The sequence below is a fragment of the Gorilla gorilla genome, chromosome 21, assembly GCF_029281585.2.
Source record: "Gorilla gorilla gorilla isolate KB3781 chromosome 21, NHGRI_mGorGor1-v2.1_pri, whole genome shotgun sequence".
Lineage (NCBI taxonomy): Eukaryota > Metazoa > Chordata > Mammalia > Primates > Hominidae > Gorilla > Gorilla gorilla.
Window position 1 is genome coordinate 72,551,593 of NC_073245.2, and position 10,312 is coordinate 72,561,904.

A 10,312-nucleotide genomic window follows, 5' to 3' on the forward strand; every position below is an offset into this window, starting at 1 on the left:
CTATGACAACAGGGTCACAGATATTTATAAGCACACGTATCTATTAAATAAATATCTGCTGAGGCTAGTCTCTCTTGCTATGAAATCCTTTCTCTGCCTTTATTCTCCTGCCTTTTTTTGTCATGTTCAACTGGTCTTTGGTGCAAATTCTTCTGAGTACCATGTGGTGGCTCTGCGTGGTGCTTCTCTGCTTTCTTGGTCCAGGGACTCTCCCGAAGTACAGGGTGCTTTGGTGTAAAGGGTTTTCTCACCAGGGTGATTGTGCCCCCTGCCCTGGCCCCTACGGAACGTTTGTCAAAGTCTGGAAACATTTTGGTTGTCACGATGTGGGAGAGATTGCTACTGCATACAGTGGGTAGAGCCCTGGACTTCACCATGGGTGCATGAACATTATGTGTGCACAGCACAGCATCCTCTCCCCAAGAATCTTCCAGTCCCAGAAGTCAGCAGTGTGGCGGCCTAGATGCCCTCATTGATAATGGGGCTGCCCCTTCAGGCGTTGCTGGGTTGAAGACCGGACTGTCACTTGCCAGTAGCAGGTTCTTTAACTTCTATGTGACTCCTTGCCTCATCTGAAAAACACATACCTAGGGCTCCTCCTCAGGGTTTCTGGGGGTTGATGAAATCGTGCTTGTGAGTACATAGCAGAGATATTATTCCTGGATCCTGTAAACGTGCAGGCCCAGCTGTCATCATTGTTGTTCTTATTTGGCTTTTAAACATCCAAGCTGTATATGCTTCAATATAACCTCTCTGCTGCTTGTTGCCTCCTCTGCTCAAGAACCCTCAGTGGCTCCCCACTTTACCCACTTGCAATGGGCACCGCTTCCTGTTTGCCAGGGAAAGCACCCGGTAGCTTGGCCCCCACTGCCTGTTGTTTGATGCTTCTGAGCCAACTGTCAGCTGCTCAACTTCCTCCAAGGAAGTTGCCAATGCTTCAGAACTTCTGTTGGTCCCAGGCAGTATGGGGGGGCTGCGGTTTAGAGAGATTCAGTGTGTGCAGAGGTCTCCTCACCTGGCATCAGTGGGGAGGCCTTCACTTATCTCTCTCCTGTGTCTACACAACCCCACCTGACCATCACAGCGAGCCTTGCCTCCTCTCAGATCTGTGTTCCCGGATGGGGTGGGGTGTGGTGCATGGAGCGCCCCTCCTTCCCTCCCCTGAGTCCTTCCCAGATGGAGACAGCTGCTTCTCTCCTTGCGGAAATACACTCCGGTGGCAGTGGAGGGGGGGGAGTGGGTTTAAGGGACAACTTATCAAGTGATACTGGTGACCCTCAGGAGGTCTGGTGTTGCCACCTATGTGGAAATGAGCTCCAGGGAAGAGGAAAACAGCCTCTGTTATCTGACACTCGGAATCTGCTTAAAAGGCTGCCTGTTCCCAAAGACTTCCCCATTGTGCAGCTGTCCCTTCATTTGCTGCAGCTAAGGGGCCCGCCGTGCCTCTGCTACCTTCCCGGTGACAGGAAGCGGGGCTCTAGGTGGTGGAGCCCAGCCCCAGCCCGTCAGAGCCTCCAGCTCTTCCCCTGGTAAATTCTGTCAGGTCCTCTGTCTTGGGTCACCTGTCAGCTCCTTCCATGGGCATTCCATGAGTACCTGACAGAAAGGCACCTTTTCCCAGTCATTCTGCATCATGTTACCTGCTTCTGGTTTCTCTATACTGTTGTCACCATCTGAGACGAGCTCACTGATTCATCCCCTTGTGATTCCTGTGAGCTCTCCATGGGAACAGGACGATTTCTATTTGGTTTATTCATCAGACTATCCAAAGAGCTCAGCTGAGGAGCTGGCATGCCACAGGTGCTCAATAAGTATACACTGAATGCACTTGAATATGGCAAAGGCTCTCCTCGTGCCCCATGGAGAGGGAAGAGATGGTGGAAAGTGAGATGGAGCAGGGGAAAGGCTGGGCTCTTGACCTCATCATCTCTCTTCGTGAAGGCCCCCCATGATTGAGGCTGGGACCAGGGCAGGCTGTGATGGATGTGGCATGGTGACACCTATGAGGTTGATGGATTCTTCTCAGATTCTGCAGTGCCAAGGTCTCTGTCGAAGGTTACACTAGTATTCTGAGGGACGGGAGTCATTCTTAACTAGACAGGTGTGCCCATCACTCCATGGCTCTGGGTGAACATTTGTTGTGTTCAGGAGTCTGGACCACAGGCCACACGGAGCACCAATGCTGCCATCAGACACAGCTGGGAAAACAGTCTATGGGAACTGGCAAAGGACACAGACTGTGGGCATGAAAGGTGAAAGATTAGCCCAGGCCCCCACTCCATGTGGACGTCCAACCCACAGCTCCTCCATGTGCTGTGAGGAAGAACCCCTGTCATTTCAATCCACAAGGTGGATTGTGAGTAGCCTGTGGGGCCTCAGCGCTGGTAAGAACGTCAGTCTTCATTCTCTGCCTCTGGACAACCTCAGCCCCTGCACCTTGCACCTTGCTTCTTAACTGACCTTTGGTGCAAACTGATCCTCCCACCTGCATCCTGTCTGACCAGAGCCCAGTGACCCAGCAGGTGCCCAGTCCCTGGAGCCTGCTGTCACATTCTCCAGAAGGCATCCCATTCCTATTGGCTGCGACAAGTTTTGTTTAGAAGAAAACTTGCCCAAGTGGGATTGTGAATGGGCCTCTAACATTGATGCTTCTGAAACGCCACAGTGTTTCTACTCTATTCCTAAGTGTGAGTGTTGGTGGCATTAGCAGGGTTTAAAATCAAGAGCTAAAGGGTGAAATGTTGGAGCAGGCTGCAGAAAAGTCTTAGAATTTGGGCTCACACAGACCCTGTTTGAATCCTGGGCCCACCATTTACCAGCTCTGTGACTTTGGGCAACTTTCATCACTTCTCTGAGTCCGTGTTTTCCACCTATAACATGTGGATAAAACAAGTATTTCACAAGGCTTTTAGCTGCAGATTACATGGAGCGTGACTTTTTCTGCCTGCCCCAAATTCCTTTCTTCTCTGCTAAAAGGGCCCCTCCTTGCTGTGAGGAGTACATTTCACTTGGTTCAATATCCTGACCTTCCCCTAGAGATAGGCAACGATCTGTCTTGACTGAACCAATCAGCTCAGGTATGTACATGTGACTAGGTTGAATCAGTCGATTCAGGGACACACATGACCAATTCAAACCAAGCAGCTCAGGGGTGCACACATGACCAACTAAAGCCAATCAGCTCAGAGACATACATATGACAAGACCAAACCAAACAACTCAGGACAGCACACGTGACCAGGATGAACTAATCAGTGCAGGGATGCCCACATGACTGGACCTAACCAATCAGCTCAGGGATAGGCACATGACCAGGTTGAACCAATCAGCTCAGAGATTTATGCATGGCCAGGTCAATCAGGATTCCCCTAAGTTGTCCCCTGGTGACCATCAAGCCTACTAGGAGGGAGGGCTGGAGCCAGGGATGTTCTTCGAACACATAGACTGGGACCTCCCTGGAGTCCCTGAACTTTGCAGGTATATAAGCCAGTGTATTTCCTCTCCACCATGCTAGTCTGAATTGAGCATTTCGGCTATTGCAGCCAGAAACGTATTGTGTGGTGCAGGGCATGGCGGGTGTGCAAGGGTGGGAGTGGGCCCAAGGCTCTAGAAGAAGAAATGTCATTTTCTCTTCACTGCACACAGGCATTGGAGCAACTGGCTGGAGATGGGCTGAATGGCCCTTCACAGTCACTCCTAAAGGCCACCCACTCCTTAAACATCTGGGAGAAACCAAAGGTGCCTCTGTGAAGCCTTAGCTCTTAGCCACTTAGTGGGATGCAGACTCTCATCCTTGAAATGGGCGCTGAGCAAAATGTATGTCCTTAGTGCAGCTCTGAGAGAGATCTCCGTCTCACCTGGTAATTCCCCAGTAGCCAGAAGAGGCTAATGAAAATGCGCTTTCGTTCCCAATTCCTCATGTAATTAATTTCTTCTCAGCAATGTAGAGCATGGTATCCTCTCCGTGGATTGCAGGTGAAGAAAAATTTTGCCTTTCCTGAAAAGAGACTTTGATCCTCATATGCATATGATCAAATCTTGATGTAACTTGAGTCAACATTTTAGGGTCCGAGTCTTTGTATTGAGTCCCTAGAAGCCTTGGTCTTGGAGGCAGGAGCTGTCTTTCTGATGGGCAACATAAAAGTTAAGCTAGTTAAGGCCCTTGTTAAATAAGTGACAATTGGTAAACTCTCTGAATTTCAGGAGCCTAAGTAAATTGAGTGTGGCACATAAGGGCTTACATGGAGTCTAGTTTCATAGGGCTTGACAGCTGAGCATTACATAAATAGGACTGACAGTACCAAGCCATGAATTATTCCTGCATAATGACGTTCTTCGAGACTAAGACAAAAGCTGTCATTACTTCATTACTCTGCTGTGTCTTATTTATTCGGGGACTGCTCTGCGGAAACCATGAGAAAACATTTTCTTTATCCCCCGTACAGGATTGCCTCCATCAGGCAAAAATGGCCTGCTTCCAATCAAAGCACTCACAAATCAATTATCCCCAGAGTCATGAAAATTCCTGGAGGTCACTGCAGACTGAGCTGGAGAGGGAAATCTGATTTGTCTCTCCTCGGTTCATTAGCTCGGAGTGTTTGCACCTTCACAGTATCCTTGCTGGAGGGTCTTCAACCTTTTCCTGAGAAGTCACTACTTCTGATTTCCCTGAAGTCTTAAGACTGTTTAAGAAAAGTCAGAGGCCGGCACGCTGAGGACACCTTCTCTAGGTCATTTTGGGGACCTTCAGAGAGGAGATTCTGGCAGTGAGGAGCATCTTGGAGATTTACCTGTTGGTGCAGGTGGTAGCCATCCCTCTGGGATCCTGGACTCTAGATGTGGTTCCTGGCTTCTTGTTACTTCCAGTGATCTCAGTGTGTGGAGGGAAGTGGCATCCATACACCCAGGCTGTGCACTTGCCAGTGAAGCAGATGAAGAACTTTGGGGGAGTGTTTTAGGAAGACCAGTGGACAGTGTTTGGGTTTCCTCAGAAGCCTAGTACAGGGCTTAGGAGAACAGGGGCTGCAAGCAGACTGGCTAGGTTCCCACCTCTGCTTCTCACTAACTAGGTGACTGGGCAAGTAACTAGGCTGCCCTGTGTCTCAGTCTCATCTATAAATAGGTTGTTGTGAAGATCAAATAATTTAACACTTAAAAGATGCTTAGCACAACACCTGGTACACAGTCAGAACGACCAGCCTTTATTTTTATTTTTATTGTTTTGAGATGGATTCTCGCTCTGTCATCCAGGCTGGAGTGCAGTGGCTCGATCTTGGCTCACTGCAACCTTCACCTCCCGGGTTCAAGTGATTCTCCTGTGCCTCCTGAGTAGCTGGGATTATAGGCGTGTGCCACCATTGCCTGGCTAATTTTTTATATTTTTAGTAGAGATGGGGTTTCACCATGTTGGCCAGGCTGGTCTCAACTCCTGACCTCAAGTGATCCACCTGCCTCAGCCTCCCAAAGTGCTGGGATTACAGGCATGAGCCATCGTGCCCAGCCGGTGTTTATTTTTTAATATGTCATTGGACTGTCATATTGGATTGAAATCTTGACAAAGGAGTATAAAAGAACTAACATATTAGAAACATATCATTGTTGATAGGCACTTAAAACGAATAGACATTGTACCTCCAATAGAAATGCAAGTCCATGGAAAATTGCTACTTGGGCCAGGCGCCGTGGCTCATGCCTGTAATCCCAGCACTTTGGGAGGCCGAGGCAGGTGGATCACGAGGTCAGGAGTTTGAGACCAGCCTTGCCAACATGGTGAAACCCTATCTCTAGTAAAACTACAAAAAAAAAGTTAGCTGGATGTGGTGGTGCATGCCTGTAATCCCAGCTACTTGAGAGGCTAAGGCGGGAGAATCGCTTGAACCCAGGAGGGGGAGGCTGTAGTGGGCCCGGGACTGCAGCACTGCACTCCAGCCTGGGCAACGGAGCAAAACTCTGTATCAAAAAAATAAGTAAATAAATAAATAAATAATTGCTACTCGATGTCCCTACATTTTGCACTACCCTCCATATCTCCAGGAACAATCATTTGCATAAAGTAGGGTCCTTTTCATGAGTGACCTCTTGCTCCAGAGAGAGATACTGCTCAGCAATTCTTAATCCAAACTGGCCCAACCTCTCTCTCATGGAGGGTCCAGAGAGGGAAGGGTGAATGAACCTTACAGATATTTTGCAACTGAATAGCTTTGTGATCTGTATGTGATCTAATAAACTTGGTGGTTTATCAGAATCATTGCAGTGACAGAATCTAGAATGCTGGATTTAATGACAAACATGATAGGGACACAGCACTGATTTCTTTTAGAGACAGGTTCCACAATGCCCCTTGAGGGCTGGCTAGTAATGACATGCAGAATGGGTTTCTCTCTGTTGGAAGGGAGAAGCCTGGAGCACCATTAACTTTTTAAAAAACACTTTTCTCAAGAAGCAAGATGCTGGCTGGGGTGTAGTACTGCATGTAAGTTTAGACATCAGAGATTTAGGCTGATCATGGTTAAAACTTACCTGATTCTCAGTCCTGCTTGGTATGAACTTCACAAACGTTAGTACCTTAAGAATTGCTGACACATTTATTACAATTTCAAAGCTACAACTCAAATCCCAGGAACACAGGATTGCAGTGACCTACATAATTTGGGCTCAAATACCTGCAAGGCATTCCGAAGAGACAGAGAACACCAGAACAAGGGAGAATTGGGAGTGGAGGTGGATGCTGAAATTCCAGTATAAAAATCTACTCTGGCTGAGGAATAAGACAAAATATGAGTGATTTAGGAAAATTGTCCCAGACAAATGAGAGGTGAACTTTGGAAGGGAGTATAAATCAAGATAATAATTTCCATGTTTGCTATTTCTTTTACTTTTTGCAGAAGAAATGCAATATAGTCGCTACTCAGGAATTTTGACTGAGGTTGGACATTGTTTAGAAATGGGAACAAGTTTGAAGGATAGGATGGAGGGAAGGAAAATATTTTGTATTGCTTCCAATATAGTGGCTTTCATAAAGCTGAAAGTCTCCCCTGGAAGAAGACCTCAGGGGCCCTTTCCTGAACAGGTAAGCAATGGTTTGTAATTAACATATTAATTGGTAGGTGCTTCTGAAATGCTGGAGGATGCTTGAGAAAGGACTTGAGTAGTTGCAGCATTACCTTTTCCAAATTGTTCTTGTCATAAATTGACTCAGCCAACCCTCTTCTTTATACAAAGGTTAACTTCCCGTCCAGCAGGTGTGGGTTATCACAGTCTAAATGTGGCAGTTTCTGTATAATATTTGCCTCTGGGTGCGCCTGTGAAAACAGCTAAAAATAGGGACTTTTGGAGAGAAGTCTATCGGGACAGCTAAGGACTGCAGGTGACCTTGAAGCCATGAGGATAAGTCCCCGCTTTTTGGAAGGGGCAGCCAGAACCTGTTAGACTGCTATTGAAGCTCGGTACGTTATCTATACCAGCATCTAACTGCTGCCAGCCACTAAGAAATGTTTTCTTGCTACAAACAAAAAATAAAAAGAAAAATAACATTATCTGCAGTAGCAATCTACAGTTTACTCAGTCCTTTTGCATATATGATCCTCACACACCCTTTGAGATAAAGAGAACAGATTTTGTTACCTTGAGAAAGCCTGAGTGATGTGGCTGAGGTCTGAGTCAGAATTCAGACTCAGGCCTTCTAGCTCTGTCTAATGCCTAGAATTTCTCTCCTGGGACATCATTTATTCCTGTTTTTTTTCCAGTCATTTGGGGGGCACCACATCCTGTAGACAATGGTCCTTGCTAGAGAAGCCCCCAACATCCAAACTAGAAAAAATAGAAATTAAGAAAGAGGGTTCACATAACAGAGGAATGCTTCTCCCTCTTCTCAAAAGAATTGCCATTGAGTTTCTTTGAAGAAGAGAGCATGTTGCCAATGTGATTTGGTTAACTGTCACAGAGGATGTCCTTCTCGGAGTGTGTCCATTTGATAGACAGGGACACATCTGAGAAAGCAAACCCCACCGTGTTCAGGGGACCTCCCTCACACCCTCTTAGCCTTCTCTGCCTGGGCAGCTCGGGCCAGATGGCTCTGGGGGGTCTCCCCTCATCCTGTGCCTGGTTCCTGGCCTGCTCCCACTGCTGGCTGGGCTTCAGGCATGTGCCTGTGCTCCTCCATGGGGCGTGTTAATAAATGGCATGGTTGGCAAGTCCTAAGGTGGACTCACTGCTCCTTCCTGGCTTTCAGCAGCTTTCTTTCAAAAGAGAAGACAAAGGTGTTTCTGAAAGTCTGAGCATGAATTAACTCTTCTTGTTGAGCTGTAAACTTCCCTACTGGCTCAGCAGCCGTCTCCTCTTACACAAACACATGCCTGAGTACTTGTGTGCATACACACACACACACACACACACAGGCTTCTCTCAAGTAGACATGCACGCACACATACAGAGACACAGGCTTCTCTCAAGTAGACGTGCGCACGTGCACACACACACACCCACACACACCAGCCCATCTTCTTAGTTGCCTGACTCAATCTGAGACCCTTATGGCGAGTCTTCCTGTCAGCAATGCTGCTTCCCACATCAATATTCAGCCTCTTATTCATGTGGATGTGGATGGTTCCCCTAAGGGCATCCTTCTTTGTTCAATCTATAGTAGTGGTTCCCAACTGCGAGCAATTTTGTCCTCTTCCCATGGGATACCTGGCAGTGTCTGGAGACCTGTTTGGCTGTCACAACTTGGAGGGGTGGTGCTGCTGTCATCCGGTGTGTGGGAGCCAGGGATGCTGCTAAACCCCCTATAGTGCAGAAGGTAGCCTCCCACAGCCAGGTGTCAATAGTACTGAGGTTGAAAAGCCCTGGTCTCTAGGGGAAGGTGGCATAAAGATGAAATGGCATAAAGATAAAGATGGCATAAAGATGAACAATTCATTTTTGTAAGGAACCCTGGCCCCTGGCCTAGAAGTTTTGGATAGCACTGGGATCTGTCTTTGGAAAATTTGAAAAGGAGAAATATGTCCAAACTCACAGAATGATGCCCATGCATCATACAAATCTTGCCTTTTTAGGAACAATGATGACAAGGACAGCAACGGACATTTTTCCTTTTAATTACAAAGTGTAGCTAGTAAGCAGGGTGCCATAACTTCTAAATTACAGTCCTCCACGGGGCTCATTCCCCGAGCAGCCAGGCAGAGGAAGGACACCTGGTCTGATGATGTGCTGATCATGTTTGAGTTACAGGCAAGGAGAATGATCTGGTCTTTGCTGAAACACTTTCCTCCTATTATTAAGATACTGCATTGAAAAAAGACACTTGCAGTGTTTGGTGCTATTAATAATTCTCCATTTGTGACATCACCTACATCCCCAGAGAAACAGAGTTTCAATTACTGCATTACAACAAAACTCTTGCAAGATTGGGCTGATAGATGGAGATATTAAAATGGAGAGGCTGAGAGTGTCTGCCTGTGTAGGGGCTGTGAGGAGGGGCACTGTAATTTAACATCGAGATGGCATTTGAACAGGAGAGCGAGAGTCATCATCACAAGAAGCAGAAGCGTCTTTGGCTTGTAACAGTATTAAATATAATTTGCCACTGAATGCACCAGCTATATTTAGCTGGATATTGAAAAGGGTAGAAGAAGGATATCTTTAAATAAGGTTTGGGACAGCTTGTCCTATACAAACTCATCACACTTGATGTACACATATCTCTACAAGTTAGGGGGGAAGAAGCTTCCATCTAATGGTTCCCTTAAATGGTGGTTTCTGACCCTTTACTATCTCAGAAATCCTGAACACAGCAGTTCTCGTTAACGAAGATTTTAATGGGAGGCATTTGTCTGCACTGCTCTGTCGTATCTACTTGCATGAGGCTGCCATTTACAACAACAAGTGTAATAGCATCTTTGAGCTTTTTAATTAAAAATTAATTAGGAGATTTAAGAACAGACTCATTGGGGGTTACTGTACAATAACATGTTTACAAAATTAGGTCTGGGCTTTTTGTTCCAGCTAAGTGTTTCAATCAATTCTGTGTCTATTAAATGTAATTATGTATGATGCTTCCTCAAAATTATAATGTAGCATTTAAAAAGCAGCTGGGAAAAGTCTATAATTTTAAGTTTGGAATTAGGGTAACTATTAAAATGCAAATAAAGGCAACCATAGTTGGTGACTGGGGAGTGGGAGGTAACAGTTAAAAACAAAGTTTCAGCCAGCGAGAGTTCATCTAGAATGCCTGCCTGTGGGTTTCACCTTTCTTCTCACTCCTGCTGGATCCTCCTCCTGGGGAATGCGAGGGAAGCAAGATTGCAGTGATACC